The sequence below is a fragment of the Schistocerca piceifrons genome, chromosome X (assembly GCF_021461385.2).
Source record: "Schistocerca piceifrons isolate TAMUIC-IGC-003096 chromosome X, iqSchPice1.1, whole genome shotgun sequence".
Lineage (NCBI taxonomy): Eukaryota > Metazoa > Arthropoda > Insecta > Orthoptera > Acrididae > Schistocerca > Schistocerca piceifrons.
The window spans coordinates 72,097,464-72,110,033 of NC_060149.1; the positions used below are offsets into that span (position 1 = coordinate 72,097,464).

The window sequence follows — 12,570 nt, forward strand, 5'->3', positions numbered from 1 at the left end:
TGGTAATTAAGAGATGTCAGCTTTAGTTGAAGGCATGATTAACAATGAATATCTTTTATTACTTCCATACAGCAGCAAAGTTCCTGTCAATAATTGTCGATAAAGGTTGACTAGAGTAGGGAGCACCCACCAGGTGATGTTATACGCCTGAAACTTGTGAGCATATCATGCTCACGATAATATTTATTTGTGTTTTGTTTGTTTCTTTTACTTCAGTATTGCTGAACGCCTGTTAATGTTGTGTAGGCAAAATATTCCAGAACAGTCGACAGCGACGAAACTAGTAACCTCTGCTAATAATACAAGCTGCATGTAAATTTATACTAACAATGACAGCTAGTGCAAATCGAGGAGTACGATTGCTGGTCATGTTGCGAACGGTTACGGTCGCTCTTTCGTGTAGGGAAGGAATTTTAATGATAAATTAATTGAAATACGATTTCATATTGTATATTAATCTGGGACATGGTTCAATTATAATACGTCATACAGTATTCTCACTATGCTATTTTTGTCAAAATAATAGTCACCATCCAAATCTTTAAGCTTCAATTACTACCGTAGCGATCGGCGTCGCGTGCACGAAGGTTTAGTGGTTAGCAGCAGGGACTGACATCCTGCGGGTTGCCAGTTCGAACCCGGATACACAAGCAATTAGTTACTATTTAGTATTGATCATTCCTGGAAGGTTCTTTAAATATACGTCTTATGTTTCTAATACTTCTATACGATGGATTATCAGATGTTTTTGTCAATAAGAGCATACTGGAATATTCGAAGTTCGTATAAATACACACTTCAAAAGAGGATTTGCATCACCTTGGTTCCGAGAGTTCCGGAACCTATACAGAAAATTGGAAGAGGTCAACATAAACATCATTTCCGCCCTTTTTATTACTAATGAAAACCACAAATTGCATGTAGTACCACCGTACAGCGAGACCTTCAGATGTGGTGGTCCAGATTGCTGTACACATCGATACCTATAATGCCCAGCAGCACGTCCTCTTGCATTAATGCATGCCTGTATTCGTCGTGGCATACTATCCACAAGTTCATCAAGGCACTGTTGGTCCAGATTCTCCCACGCCAGAACGGCGATTAGGCGTAGATCCCTCAGAGTGGTTGGTGGGACACGTCGTCCATGAAGAGCCCTTTTCAATTTATCCCAGGCATGTTCGATAGGGTTCATGTCTGGAGAACATGCTGGCCACTCTAATCGAACGATGTCATTTTCCTGAAGGAATTCATTCATAAGATGTGCTCGTTGGGGGCATGCATTATCGTCCATGCAAACGAATGCCTCGCCAATATGGTTGCACTATCGGTCGGAGGATGGCATTCACGTATCGTACAGACGTTACGGCGTCTTCCATGACTGCCAGCGGCGTACGTCGGCCCCACATAATGCTACCCCCAAACAGGAAGGAACCTTCACCTTGTTGCACTCGCTGGACAGTGTCTCCGACGATTGTCTGGTTGAAGGCATGTGCGACACTCATCGGTGAAGAGAACGTGATGCCAAACCTGAGCGGTCCATTCGGCATGTTGTTGGGCCCATCTGTACTGCGCTGCATGGTGTCGTGGTTGCAAAGATGGACCTCGCCATGGACGTCGGGAGTGAAATTGCGCACGATGCACCCTATTGCGCACAGTTTGAGTCGTAACACGACGTCTTATGGCCGCACGAAAAGCATTATTCAACATGGTGGCGATGCTGTCAGGGTTCCTCCGAGCCATAATCTGTAGGTTGCGGTCATCCACTGCAGTAGTAGCCCTTGGGCGACGTGAGCGAGGCATGTTATCGACAGTTCCCGTCTCTCAGTACCTCCTCCATGTCCGAACAACATCGCTTTGGTTCACTCCGAGATGCCTGGACACTTCCCTCGTTGAGAGCCCATCCTGCCACAAAGCAACAATGCGGACGCAATCGAACCGCGGTATTGCCGTCTAGGTATGGTTGAAATACAGACAACACGAGCCGTGACCTCCTTCTTGGTGCAATGACTGGAGCTGATCGGCTGTGGGACCCCCTCCGTCTAATAGGCGCTGCTCATGCATGGTTGTTTACATCTTTGGGTGGGTTTAGTGACATCTCTCAACAGTCCGAGGCACTGTGTCTGTGATACAATATCCACAGTGAATGTCTAGGAGTTCTGGGAACCGGGGTGATGCAAAACTTTTTTTTATGTGCGTAGCTGTACCCTCCGTTCAGGAGGTTATTTCTGTTCTGGCTGTATGCTGTTGACAGTAATACACGTGCTTTCACTTCTAAGTGTTGGGATTCACAGACGATCCTGCCTTCGGATTTGGAGTTGATTGCAGTTACAACGTGAAAATACTAATTAGCATGGAAACAGCAGATTTGTAACAACAGCGACGCTAACCGTAGGCACTAGAACAGAAGAGAAGTTACAGATTGACGAGCTGCAGTGTCACTCTACTGTGAACAATCTGAACATAAGTCAACTATGAAGAGGTTTTAGATATCTGACAGTACTTGCCAACTATTAGCCATCAATACTAACTGTACTGTTAAATTGGTGTCCAGTATTCTTTCTCCTCCCGTGTGTTTTATCATCTGTACTGAACGACTACTGTATCAAACTTGGTAGGAGTTCGAGTCTCGGTCGGGTACACAGTCTTAATCTGTCAGGAAGTTTCATATCAGCGCACACTCCGCTGCAGAGTGAAAATCTCATTCTGGAAACTTCCCCCAGGCTGTGGCTAAGCCATGTCTCCGCAGTATCCTTTCTTTCAGGAGTGCTAGTTCTGCAGATTGACGAGCTGCAGTGTCACTCTACTGTGAACAATCTGAACATAAGTCAACTATGAAGAGGTTTTAGATATCTGACAGTACTTGCCAACTATTAGCCATCAATACTAACTGTACTGTTAAATTGGTGTCCAGTATTCTTTCTCCTCCCGTGTGTTTTATCATCTGTACTGAACGACTACTGTATCAAACTTGGTAGGAGTTCGAGTCTCGGTCGGGTACACAGTCTTAATCTGTCAGGAAGTTTCATATCAGCGCACACTCCGCTGCAGAGTGAAAATCTCATTCTGGAAACTTCCCCCAGGCTGTGGCTAAGCCATGTCTCCGCAGTATCCTTTCTTTCAGGAGTGCTAGTTCTGCAAGGTTCGCAGGAGAGCTTCTGTAAAGTTTGGAAGGTAGGAGACGAGATACTGGCAGAAGTAAAGCTGTGAGTACCGGGCGTGAGTCGTGCTTCGGTAGCTCAGATGGACAGCCGGCACGGTAGCTCAGCGTGTTCGGTCAGAGGGTTAGCTGCCCTCTGCAATAAAAAAACTGAGTTAATCGATCATCAACGAACTTCATCGGATGTCTTACGACGTCCGCCCCGACCAGATACAACGAACAAAAGCGAACAAAATGAGTTAAAAAAAAAAAAAAAAAAAAAGATGCTAGAGCACTTGCCCGCGAAAGGCAATGGTCCCGGGTTCGAGTCTCGGTCGGGCACACAGTTTTAATCCGCCAGGAAGTTTCATATCAGCGCACAGTCCGCTGCAGAGTGAAAATCTCATTTTGGTAGGAGTAGCTAGCCCAATAATTAGGAGATTGGTCTGAACAAGTAAGGAAGTGTGTTGTGTGATATGTGTTCACAGTTGCGAATATGGGCTACCATCAACTGTATAATGGGATGATGACACTGAAAATTAGTGCTGGACCAGTGTGAGGTGCGGTGGTTGCAGTGTGCATACCCCTGAGATGCAAAATTAGAGCCCTCGTGATAGGGAAACGGAGCGAAGCTTCCAATGCAATCAAGCGAATTTACTTTTAAAAGGCAATGAAACAAATAGTGCAACGGATAACGCCTTATGAAATCTTAATTTAACAGGGGTAGGCTCATTTTTAAAAGTTAGTAGTCATGCTGAAATACACAGGTCAAACACCACACGACACAATTTTTTAGTTAAGGGAGACATCTAGCTGTTGAATAAAAATGCACACTTACAAAAAAACGTTATTTACTTCCCTTAACGTGCATTCAAGTGGGAACAAACTTCAACAAGGTAACAATGAATGCGAAGTTAAAGAGACAAATTATGTCCCATTCCGATGTTGGTAACAATTTCAGATTCGTGTAATGAAAATTACCGACGGTCAGGCGAAGGGCATATCAGAAAGCGCTAATGAAAAGTGAACGCGAAAGAACAAACACCGTTCACAGATTCAAAGTGTATCCTGCAAATAAAACAGCTAAGAGCGGATGGCGCTACGTATCCCAGCCGTACTACGTTTTGAAGCCATGGGGGCGTGGCTCGCTGCCATGACACTCTGACCAAAACATTGCCAGTGTGCTATAGCGCTGCGTGTATTACAGTCGCTAATTGCACCATATACGCATGTAACGTCATCAGATTGGTTGTTTCAAAGTTTTTGTTTAAAATAAAAATCTCGTAAAGGCGAAATTCCGCGTTTCTTCTGATTAAAAATAGTTTTTAATGTAATATTACGAATAGCTAGCCTTCAATGTAAACGATACAATTTTGTTAATTCAGTAATAAACGTGTTTCACAAACTAAATAATAGAGACTGAAAACTAAGTTAGCTATACACTCCCTCCAAAGCCCCATAAATACATCTTGTTTGTAATACGTACTGGGACATTTCAGTTACGTTACACTACTGGGAAACACTGTTCATTACCACCAATATTTACTGAAATACGGTACATAGAATGGCAAATCTACACAGTGTCCTGTTTAGGCCTATACTTTACGCCAGTTAATGTAGTGTTAGCTTTTAATTTGGTACATGATGAGGACAAAGTGAGTTACTCAACACTTCTATTATCGACGATACGTAAGTATTATACTGAAACGTGAACTTGAAAACTAAGAATTTAATTCTTTGAATTAACATACCTTTTGCAAATGTTTTGGGTGTGTAGGGAAAACTGATGGTACAGCATTTTCTCGGAGCCTTACTGTTGAAAGGGAAGTTCGGTCTATGTCCTCTTCTCGGAAATGCTGAGAACATATAGTGCTCCATTTACGCGCACGCCAATTCTTCCTCCTCACGGCATTCTCCCACACAGCTTTCCGACTTTCATTTTTAGGAAGTCTAAAATCGTACAGGAGAAAAACACGCTATAGTACAAGTACCGATGTAGCACACGTTCGTTCACAATGAAGTTGTAAAATCGCACTTAACGAGACAACTTACACATGAAATGTTATTCCCTTCGATTTCGCACCACAATCGGAACGATTCGTACATCCAAACATCACACAAGTCACAATAATAGCGCAAAATACTTCCAAAAGCGAGCGACAAGCCTATGCACACAAGCTTACAGCAGCAATGTTTTGGTCGGATTGAGATGGCTACCCTCGGCTTCACATAACTTCACAACTGTGACGTCACGGCGTCTCCCTCTATTCTTACCTCCATGGGTGTTACGGCGGATGCAGCAAGAGGAGCATGTCTGGGGCGACCTCTATTGCTATCTTCTGCGCCCTCTGGCTGGTTATCGGGAGGCCCTCTGGCGGCTGAGCCGGATACAGCGACAAGCCAACAAAGGCGAAGCCGAGAGACACACCATAAGTCTCGCTGCCATTTCTGGGTCCTTTCGTTAAATTATTCGGCTTTTCCTCTTTGCCACTGTGCGCTTTGCTTCTCCTTCGACGACCTTTCTTTGTTTTTACCAGAATCTGTACGGGTAAGGGCGATGCAGACAACCTCATCTCCACCTACTCCTTCGTCTCACTCGGAATATTTTCAGAGGCGACCGGCGTAGAAGACGGGCCTGAAGTGACGTCCATCCGTTCGTGAATGTAATTGCTACTGCTTTCAACCTGATCTGGCGTTTCCACTCCGTGAACCTGTTCCGGCTGCCGGGGTTGTGGGTCTAAGGCGCTGCAGTCATGGACTGTGCGGCTCGTCCCGGCGGAGGTTCGAGTCTTCCCTCGGGCATGGGTGTGTGTGTTTGTCCTTAGGATAATTTAGGTTAAGTAGTGTGTAAGCTTAGGGACTGACGACCTTAGCAGTTAAGTCCCATAAGATTTTACACACATTTGAACATTTTGCTGGGGTTGTGCCTCTCGATAAGCGAGAAATCCGGGTTCGTGTACCCTTCTGGCACAATTTTCATTGTCGTCATCCCTTTATACAGCTAATGGCTGTCCATATTTGCAGCTGCGATTACATTTCATGTATTTCATAACGGCTGTAGTCGCCGCAGTGCCTGTTCCTTTCAACATACATGCATGTTCGAACAACATTGCATCGTACTACTGAACAACACAGACACTGCAATATCATACACTATGTGATCAAAAGTATCTGGACACCCCCAAAAACATACGTTTTTCTTATCAGGTGAATTGTGCTGCCACCTACTGCCAGGTACTCCATATCAGGGACCTCAGTAGTTATTAGACACCGTGAAAGAGCAGAATGGGGCACTCCGCGGAACTCACGGACTTCGAACGTGGTCACGTGATTGGGTGTCACTTGTGTCATCCGACACGATATTAGGATATATCCAATGACTTTTGTCACCTCGGTGTACTGCTGATTGTTGTCCATATTCACAACTGCAATGCATTTCATGTATTTCATAACGGTTGTAGTCGCTGCAGTGCCTATTCCTTCGACTACTATAAATATCCGAAGGAATTCTGCATCATACGTCTGACCAACACAGGAATTGCTGCATCGCATTTATCCGTCGACAACAGGCAATTCAGTCAAAATTTTTCCCCTGTACGGGAGTACACATGATGAGTGTACCAGGGCAGTTTGTAGACACAAGGTTGACGGCATATGGGTATTAGGAGGTGGCCCTGAGTCGTGGTCGAATAGCATAGTGTCGGCTTGCGCGTCGAGCGAGCAGGTTGTCGTTAACTTCCGCCTGTGCCGCAGCGCCGCTTGCTCAGTCTTGTTGGTGTATCGGCCGGAGTTACATTGTAGTCGCGTAGCGGAGTTTGTTGTCGTTTTCCTCTTGGCGGCGGTGTTTTCTGCCCGCGCCAGGATGTCTGTCGAGTCTCCTAAATCTGTGCCTCGTCGAGCTACTGTTCGTTTCAGTTTTGACAAGAGTACGCGTCGTGTTCAACCTGGCTCCTTAGAAATTCACGATTGGTTGGTTGATGTTATCCGTGTTACACCTGATCAAGTAGATACTGTTTACTTTGATTCTGATTTGTATGCATTCTTTGTGAAGTTTTATGATCCCGTTCAAGTTGAAAGACTTCTCTCCCGGGTTGGTTCTAAAGTGTTGTTTACACATCGCGATGGTTCTGTTAGTCAAGTCGTCCTTGAAAATGCGGCACTCGAGTATACGCCGGTTGGAATTTATAACCTTCCTCCCGAAGTGGACGATTCATTTCTTAAAACAGCGTTGCTTCCGTTTGGAATCATACGGCATATTCCATGGTAACGCTGGTCAGCACACCATCGCTTCCAGTGTTATAATGGTATCCGGACTGTGGACATGTGTGTTAAAAAGAATATTCCTTCCCACTTAACTGTCTGTGGTTACCGCATCCATGTTACGTATACAGGGCAAGGAGGAACTTGTTTTCTCTGTAACGAAAGCGGTCATCTCAGATCTGACTGCCCGCGCCGTACGTCGTCTTATCAAAAACGTCTTCCTTTAACGTTAGCAGACACAGTAACTTCGCATTCAGCTGTCAGTCAGTCTCCAGCTTTAAGCGATGTAGGGGAAAGATTACCCCCTACTCCTCGCGAATTTCCAACGTTACCGACGCGTACCAGTGCGGCTTCTGTCCACGAGGGGACGACGGCTCCTGCAGCGTACATCAAAAGCCGGTAGACTGAGGATGGTACAGATTCCGAGGACGCCCCACTCCAGTCTCGTTCTTCTGACACGCCGTTGACAGAGGGTGCACCTTCTGGCGGTAATGCGTTGTCTACTGATGTTAATAGTGATTCCAGTATTACCAGAGAGGGTGTAGCTGCTTCTGTTGATGTTGAAATGTGCGTTCAATCTGCGTCCCCCACTTCACCCGTCGACGTGACGGTTCCCGTGGGTTCCGTAGTTCCCGCAGAGATGTCGCCTGCCGGCCAGCCTTTACAGTTTTCTAGTGCAGTACCACCCCTCCTCCACGCTGAGACGGTCGAGCAACAGGATTCTACGGGTTCTCTTCCTGATGTTCAGGAGATATGTTGCTGTTGGTCGTTCTGAGTTGTGTTCCCCGATTTCCGATAAGTGCGGTGACGATGGCTCCTCTGTCAAATCGGAGCTTGACGTGCCCCCAATCATCAAGAGTGTATATTTTCACGGAGTGGTGTGAAACAGCGTTTTCAACCTGCCCGTGCCGCAGCGCGTCGTAAAAAGAAAAGCGAGGATTCCCAAGCTGATATCGTGTGTTTACAAGAGGTGTTATTTGATGTGTTTTGTCTTCCTGGATATTTTATGTTTTTCAATGTCGCGCCTGAAAATTCTACTAGTATGGCTTTGCTTTATCGAGATGGAATCCCGCTGACGGACTTAGAAACGCTAGATGATGGTCGCGGTATAGGCTGTAGCTTTTATGACCTCACCTTAATTTTTCTTTACGCTCCGTCTGGATCCGGTCGTTCATCCGATAGCGCGCGTTTCTATAAGGAAGAAGTTGTTTATTTACTCCGACGGAACCAGCGCAAGGTTTTGTTAGGGGGCGATTTTAACTGCGTCTTACGCCGTGTTGATCAGACCCCCAGTTATACATTTTGTCGTGAACTTAATGATATGGTGACGTCCTTGCATCTCCAGGATGCTTGGGTTTGCAGATATCCTACATTGGTGCGGTTTACGTTTTTTACAGCTACTTCAAGTAGCCGATTGGACCACTTTTATTTATATGCCCCCATATGTAGTCAGCTTCTATCGATTGATGTAATTCCTTCCAGTTTCATTGATCACTGTGCTGTTTCAATGACTTTTAACCACGTCCGCAGCGGGTCCATTTCTCGCGCCATTTATGGAAGCTGAACACTCTACATCTCACGAATCCCTCTCTGGAAGGTATCATCGCAGACGTATGGCGGCGGGCAACCCAGTCCCAGACGCATTATTCCTCACTTCTCGAATGGTGGGTTACCTTTGCTAAACCCCGGATTCGAAATACACTCAAGAATTTTAACGCTGAAAAAGCTGCTGAAATAAGGCGCACTAAGTAATTTTATTATGCAGTCCCTCGCGATCTTTACGATAATGCTCGTGATGCCCCCTTGAGGGTCGTCGACGTCCACCGTGTGAAGACGAAACTTCGCCAACTCAAACGTAGGCGAATGGATGGTGTCCGACTGCGTTCCCAGCCTCGTTCAATCGTACAGGATGAGTTGATCTCTCTCTATCATCTTCTCCGGATTAACAAGCGATCTCAAAGGACGTGTCTTTCTACCATTCGTTCTCTAGATGGGCGTGAGTGGTCCTCCCAATCTGACATTATGCGTGAACTTTACCAGTACTATTCCGAGCTTTATGCTGAAGTGGATTCAGACGATCCACCGTCTTTTGATTTCACCTCCCTCCTTGATCGTGTTGTTACACCAGCTCTCCTGGAAGAGTATTTCTTTATATTCCATCGCCATGATATAATTGATATTGTGGCTCGTTCTCCCTCCCACAAATCACCTGGCCCCGATGGCCTTCCCAAAGAATTTTATATTCGATTTTGGCCATTAATAGGAGATACGATAACTTCCATGGTGAATGAAATGTTCCAGGGAGGCCTTCTCCCGCCCCGCGTTAAGGTTGCTAAAATAGTCCTGATTCCCAAAAAGGCGGGACGTTTGCGTGTGGATCAGGTCCGCCCAATAACCCTCTTCTACTATGATTATAAAATAGTGGCGCGAGCGGTCAATAGCCGACTATTGATATTGTTGACTACCATCATCGCGAGTCATCAAAGTTGTCTTCCGGGTCGTACTCTCCTGACTCCCTTTGGTGAATGTCGATACTTAATTTCGATTGCTTTCACCACTCCCGTGCCAAGCGCTTTGCTTTTCATTGCTTTTCACCAAGCGTTAGACCCCATCAGTCATGGATTCCTTATGCGAGTATTGACTACTGTTGGTTTTAACAATGCTGCATGACGGCTGTTTAGCTCTCTAATCACTGGTATTCGGGCGTCCATTGACGTAAATGGCCGTCTTACTTCCCCCATCGCGGTGTGTCAGTGCGTCCTTCAAGGGAGTCCATTATCAATGTCGCTCTACGTGCTGTTTCTGGAACCATTATTGCGAACTATAGACTATAGCTGCTCGTTTGAGTGGCTGGTCGCTGCTGGGAGAAAGGTTTACCGTTCGTGCATATGCTGATGACGTTATGGTTCTTCTCCGTACACATGATGATGTACCACTGCTTTTGTCGTCTTACGGGAGCGCGGGTTAATGACCATAAATGTCGTTTACTCAATTTGCGAGGATTTGACGCTGCTGAAATTCCATGGGCTTCGAAGGTCACCCGATATCGATCTTTGGGTGTTATAATTGACAGCTGTCCGCTAACGATGGCTACGATAAACTGGAAGTCTGTCACGGATAAGATTCAGGGTGCAATCATTGAACACGAGCGTCGCTCCCTCTCACTTCTTCATAAGGTTCGGGCCATGGAAACGTATGGGTTAAGTAAGGCTTATTTTATTGCACAAATATTTCCACTTCCTGCGATGGTGTCCCGCAAGTTGCAAAGTTTAACTGGCAGGTTTATCTGGCGCCACTCTGTATTTCGCGTGCGCTATGAGGTCATGTCGCGGCCCCGTTTGCAGGAAGGTCTGGGCCTCCCTGACATTCGGGTTAAGGCGTCTGCCTTATTCTTCCGTCGCACCGTGTTAACGTGTCAACGCGCCCCCCCCCCCCCCCCCCCTCCCCAGGTCACTTACAGCTCGCCTTTATCCGACCGGCGAATTTAACACCTCCAGTAGATATTGGTAGGATTAGTTATAAATTACGGCACGTCAGGGAATTTTTTTTTTTTGAGGTCAGTTATTTAGGAATAAATATCCTTTCCCAAACGAATCTCTCCCAAAAAATGCAGTTAAGCCGCAGGCCAGTTTCTTATAGTCTTCCCTCTGTGGAAGCCCTGTCGCCAGAAACGAACTGGAAGATTGTTTGGTCTAACATCAGCCTCCCGATTTTCCCGATGGAAGTGGCGTCCTCGGTGGTACCAAGCTGTTCATGATGTCGTACCTACCAACGTGCGACTTTTTCGTATTGGCCTCAGTGCAACGGATCGCTGCAATCATTGCCATGAACCTGGTACATGATCCCATCGGTTGATTTCCTGCGGTCATGACCATTGGAGATGGCTTCGCCGCCAACTGGCTTTTCTCCTCAGGACGTCGGAGGCGGCTATCTCGGGGGAGGTTCTCGTGCGTCCCGATTCAACCTTCTTTCCTCGATCGAAGAACAATACCGTCATGTGGCTTGTTGGTGAGTGTATATGACGCAGATCCGTGTGCCTTTTCCCACTATATGGCCACCGCACATTGGACGTGGCTCCGGATGCCCCGTTATCGTGAATTTTTTTCTAATATGTTGTATCTCGTTCTTCATCGCCAAGGCGTTGGATGAGTTGCCATGCCCCCCTTTCTTATTTTATTTTTGTGGACACTTCTATGGATTTAGATGTTCCACGATGTAGAAGGGGCGGAAGAAAGAATGTGTGGGCACGTTAAAATTGCCGCCCCATTCCTTCCTATACGTTTTTCTGATTTCACCCTTTTGTCTTTGTCGAAATGACCTCTTGTTTTATTTTAATTGATTGCCTTCAATAAGTGCTTTCGAAAAAACAAGAATATTTTCGTTTTCTGAAGCATTACACTGCCATTTGAGTGTATATTTTGGCGTGTTTCCTGTGTAAAATAAAATAAAATAAAAAAAAGCGGAATCGGCATCGTGATGGATTGATAAATTATTGCATTTCATGGTTGGCTGACTCATAAAAAAAATTAAAATAAAAAAATAAAACTAAAAATAAAAAAACCTCCCTGGTGCCATTATTATTTCTCTTTTTTCACTTTATTAAAATTTTTGTCTGTGTCGTGGTATATATTAAAAAAAAACAAAGAGGTAATCGTTGTGCATTCTGAACCTGTAGTCATGTGTTCGCCTCTAACAATTTTCCTTTTCTTTCACATTTCGGCTAAAAAAGAAAAAAAAGTGGCTCAGATGGATAGAGCGTCTGCCACGTGGGCGGGAGATCCCGGGTAAAAAAGAAAAAAGAAAAAAGGATAATGGTAAAGGTGACCGCTCGCGATAAGCAGAAAATCTGAGTTCGAGTCCCGATGGCGCAAAAATTTTGATTATCATCATTCCATTATACAGCTGATGGTTGTCCGTATTCGCAGTTGCTAATACATGCCACGTATTTCATAACGGCTGTAGTCGCTGCAGTGCCTGTTCCTTCGGACATGCATGCATTTCCGAAGGAACATTGCATCGTACTTCTGAACAACACAGGCAATGCAATATCGTAGAAATGTGTTGCGTTTGTCTTTACTTTGTACGAGAATGTTAATGAGTAGGAGGAAAGGCAGTATAGAAGCTCACAGTTTAAGTTCCCGTCGACATCACGGTTATTACACGTGGCTAGCTAC

The 12,570-nt window shown here is 45.4% G+C and overlaps 1 protein-coding gene across 1 annotated transcript in view; it reads right to left on the bottom strand.

Annotated features, from left to right (window-relative positions):
* LOC124722180 (dynein axonemal heavy chain 5) overlaps positions 1–12,570 on the bottom strand; it is an 843,802-nt gene that overhangs the window by 50,426 nt on the left and 780,806 nt on the right. The gene's annotated exons all lie outside the window — the stretch shown is intronic.